Raw genomic sequence first — 5,363 nt, 5'->3', positions numbered from 1 at the left:
GGTATGTGCATATGGCTCATCATATGGGCAAGTGTATGATAGTTATAATTCATACTCTAACCTAAATCATCTTGATATCTCCTCACTTCCACATTATACCAATCAATCGGCATCTCATCATCAACTGGGATTACCGGTGGGTCTTCTTCAACATTCTCTTGCCTCGGTCTAACCCGTCTACTCGGTTCCTCGGGCGTCATAACGTCATCATCATTTGGGATGGCAAAGTTACAACCACCATAGTCTTCCATAATTCTTGCCCTCCTATAAAGAATGGGACTAAACGGAGGTGTTGGTAACATAGTCAACATACTCCCGACTCCCCTTTCTATGACACCATATGAACTTGCCAATAGAGTAACAAACATACCCCATTTATTTTTGAAGTCATCCTATTCTTCACCGCTCCTTCTCCCAAATACCTTGCTAAGCAATATGAAATATTGAAAAAGGTATTGGGCATTATAATGCACCATAAGTAAAACACATAAAGGTTTTGGACCTTGTCATCATCATTCTGCATGTTAATGGTGCTAGAAATTAGGCGGTGAATCAAGAGGTGAATGGGGGATCGTATGCTCCCTTCTTGAGTTGCGGAAGGAACATAAACTTTATTTGCAATTGTATTCCACCAAGTTGTACCATTTGTTCCCTCCGGAAAATCCTTGTGACAATTCTCCTAGAACATCACAAAGGCTTCAGTCATGACTACTGACTCATCATAGATCCCAACCTCCAGCTCAACACTGCCATACTACACTCTCGGTACTCCCCACCAATACAAAAGGTTATGACACGTGGGTTGTAAAAATCATTCCCACCTCGGAATGATAATGTAGAGAAAAACTCCAAACATAGCTCCCGATATACTGGTTCTTGAATCTAAAATAATCTCCGCTATCCATCACATGTAATCGAGATCCCATCTTGTACAAAGACCTTAGTCATGTATGGGTTTAATGCACCCTCTAAACCTACTTGTCCCAGTCACTCCTAATCTATCTCATTTGGGATATAGATATCCTTGGCCTTGAGTAATTCAAGTTTCTTCTTCCACCTGACCAAAGTTGATTTTGAACCAATTTGTGGAAAATTTAACCAAGGGCAATCCCCTTGTCTACCTCTTGAGCTCTGCCTCGTATTGAAAATTTTCTGCAAAATCAAACACAAAGAAAAACCACCAAACCACAGAAACATTAAAAATTAAAAATCTGGAAAGTAACAGCATGGACTCGTCGAGTCCATGAACAGATTTGGTGAGTCTGATGAACTGCTCGTAGAAATCGGCACTGATTTGAAACAAATCAGCCATGAATACTCAAACTTCGTTTAATAGGTTTGTCTAGGGTTGTACACCAAGTGTTAATTCACAAAAAATTCAACTATAAAACTCAAAATTGACAAAATTTGAAACCCTAAAATTCATGTGAAGTTCAAAAATCGGGATTCTGACAAAATTTAACCATTAAACCACCAAAGATTGATGATGGGTTTTATACAAACAATCCTATGTGTGCATGCAACCCTAGAGTTGGATCTATGTTTTCACTATTAGTTATACAACTTTATGAGCACAAAAAGAAACCTGGCATGCTACTACTATTTTCGAAATCCACATAGAAGAATAGAATACATACCTTTTTGTTGTTATATAGTAATAACAACTAGTTCCTTGAATCTCCTTAGCTTTGAAAGCAAGTACCACAAGTGTAGTACCTCTAATGGCTCACAAACACCTAGAGCAAGAGGATGACTTAAGAAAAGAGGAGAAGCACCCAAAAAAGTCTACAAACCCTAAGGAAACTCTTAGCCACGTTTTTGGTGCTCTAGGGAACCTTAAATAGTGAGGCTATTAGGGTTATCAAACAAGGAAACCCTAATTTGACTGCTTAGGCCCTAAGCAGCCCATGGATTCCTTTAACATATCCCTTGGACGATTTCTAATGGGCTTCCCCATAGAATTCGTCCAACCTATATATCATTAGGTAATCCATAGCTCAATTGCAATTATCTTATAATTACAAATCCAGTCCCCTAAGTTTAATTAATGTCTTTTAGCTGTAAAATTAATTCTTATTAATTCTTGACTATTTCTTAATTAAACAATATGATTTCTCTTTTAATATATTATTCATATAATATATTAATAAATCATAATTAATCCTCTTTCTCCATAAATCATCCTATCAAGTTGCTTTGGTGAAGGCAACCCAAAAGGACCATGCACAATCGGGTCAAGTACATACCAAAATAGTTATGGGCTTAGACATTAATCCAACAGTCTCCCACTTGGATAAGTCTAATAACTATTATGCGTATAACTTCGGATCCTGGTTAGCAATCGTAGCTTTCAAAAGCCGTTGTTAACTCTGATCGTATTAGAAGTGTGTCCTTTAGATAAGGGATCATATATTCCTCCATTCTTGATATCGCATAGACGTGAGACATGGATTGAAATCATTCTCTCAGTCTACGTGTTATTTCCCGATTTCCGATTTATGACGACTGACAACATACTACAATTGAACACATCAAATTAGTATCGGCTTGGCCAAGAGCTTAGGGTGACATCACTAAATCATCGAGGGGCCCATAGATATCGCTTTTATCCCACTTTGGGAAAATGGAACGGATAAACTTCGACTCAATGCTTGCTTGTACTCACTCATCAAATCGCACACAACAATAAGTTTTATAGCATCAAGTTACTGGTGCATTTACTTATCATCAATGTGCAACCGAACAGCAAATAACAACTCACACGTCTCGGTTATAAGAATATACAATATTATCGACTCACAATCACTCGTGATAAAATCCATGAAGTGATTCTTGTGAGCGTAGGTTTAATCCAATGCTCAAATCATATCCATAAGCACTCATGAACGTTGCAGCAAACCTTTGCTATGTCTAATACACTTTAGACAATCTACAAACCAATTCATGATAGTCTTCATGCATACCTACTTCCAACATATGAACGATTGTGGACCATTCGAATAATTTGATTATTCTAAAATAATTAATTATTCAGGAAGTCAAAACATGCAAAGTGAAACACAAGAATAATACTAATCCTATATGGTCCCAAACCTTTGAGTATAAATAAAACACCTTTTATTTATCACCATATCGATTACTCATTATTTGTTGTTCTGGTTAATTAACTTATTACTTGAATTATTACTACAATTGTCCCATGCTCTTAGCATGCACACAATGTTTACCTATGGTCCTTACTTTGTGAAATAGATCAAATGAACACATTTCTAATCATACTCTTTTCACAACTCCCAATCCTTATCATAAGTATAAGAATATCAAATTCTTGTCACTTATAGAATATGCTAGATTCTAACATTTTATGAAATGATCCTTTCGTAAAGTCATAGCTCAAAATCATCAAGACTTGGCCAATCTCTATCAGAAACAATTCTATAGATATGATGTCTCTCACTCAATGTACATTCCTTTGAACATCCTTTTGCATAAAATTTTCTAATCTAGACATAGACTCTCAATATCCAACTCCTAATATGGAAACATTTCCATATTTTCCATATGACAACTCATTCTTAATAGAATCTTATCCATTCATAATAATGTCAATATGGTCCATCCAATACCATACTTCCAACTACTCATAAGCGACCAATCCTCAGCGAACTTTGGATCGTCCTTTGATAGTTGTTTAATTATCTTAGTCAAAACCGATTCTTGTCCTTTTCCCTCTTAATGCGCTAGACATTTGGAAAATTTTAGAATGGTCAAATATTATAGCACTTACAATCGATCCTATACCTGAAGCGTATGGGACATGATGTATAATGTCTTTCATAAAGATACGATACTCTATCAATCTTCTGCCATAATATTTTATGTGTCACGTTCTTACAATTCGAACTATGAAGAGGGATGCCGTAATCATAATCGAAATTTGAGAACACACTATGAATCCTTTGACTAAATTTATTAAGATTTCTCAATCTAAGCTTTAGATTTTGAAACAAAGTACAATATTCTCTCCCTTAATTATAGCAAAACAACTTTTCAACCCTTACGACTTTGCAAAGTATAACTCTTGTTTTCTATAATTAATATTGCTAACTTGCAATCCTTACCATAATAATCATGCTCCCAATAATATGATGATTATTTCCTTATTGGCATAACACTTTTGCTCCCACTAGCTTTGACATGTATTTAGAAAACAGCTGAACTTCCAGAAAACAATGCTTATTGAATTCCTTAAGTTCATATTTCTAATACCAGATGCTTTGATAATCCTTTATCTAAGCTTCTTAAACTCATACACCTTTTCTTAGAAAGCTTACATGTGTGTCTAAAAAAATCAGAACTTATGTTACTAAGTCCCAGATGTTCAGACTAATTGTCAAATCTCACAATTCGAATTATGAAGAGGGATGTCGTAATCATAATCGAATTTGAGAATACAATTTACACAACTGCTATCTCCTTAAAATCTCTCTTAGTGAAAGCATTTCCTCACAATCATTTTCATGAAGGAGGGAAATCTTATGACACTTATATTTTATGGTGTATGTGTTCCTATCCATGTGAATTTTCCAAAACCAAAGTTTGCGACAAATCCAAACTCATATGGACTGAACTTTCTCAATCTTGAATTCTTGCCTTATGGTAACACGAGTGCCCACCATGTCTTCCAAGTAGTTTAGCAACTTACCCTTACATATCAATGTAGTTTCCATCGATCAAGGTGCTAATGAGAACTCATAGAACTCACATGCATAATTAACTCAATTGGAATGGCACAGAAACAAAATAATGTCAACACGATAGGTTATAAACCTCAAGTTGTGTGCTAGTGATGATCAATTAGGTTTATTCTTGATTTGTTCTCGAAACTTTTCAAGACCATTAAGACTCCCACTAACTTCTTGACATATAAGATTCTCTTGTCAAGAAACATTTCTTGACAAACAAATATTCAAGAGTTAGAGTAGTTTTTATCAAGACAAAACACTTCACATAATTGGTCCTAGTTGGTCTTTGTCTTATCCAAGACAGCACAACTTACCAATTTCAAATGTGCAAGAATAAGAAAACTTTCCAAATTCCACATTTTTTGAGTGTTATAAACCTTCTTAAGACTTGTCACTCAATTTACAATCTTAACTGTAAGACTTGTTTTTGGAACGAAGTATGATTGACTTCTTGATTTAACCATTTCTTCAATTCTTGATTCCTCTTCTCAAACATACAATTGCACTAAGACTCACTTAGAGGATCAATTGAGATATGGTTCTTAATCATTAAGACCTATCATAAAACATAATAAAAGGTACCCTCCCTTCTTCTTAGAATAGAGAAACTTTTATCTT

Source organism: Lactuca sativa, chromosome 4 (genome assembly GCF_002870075.4).
Source record: "Lactuca sativa cultivar Salinas chromosome 4, Lsat_Salinas_v11, whole genome shotgun sequence".
Lineage (NCBI taxonomy): Eukaryota > Viridiplantae > Streptophyta > Magnoliopsida > Asterales > Asteraceae > Lactuca > Lactuca sativa.
Note: the sequence above shows the minus strand (reverse complement) of the source record.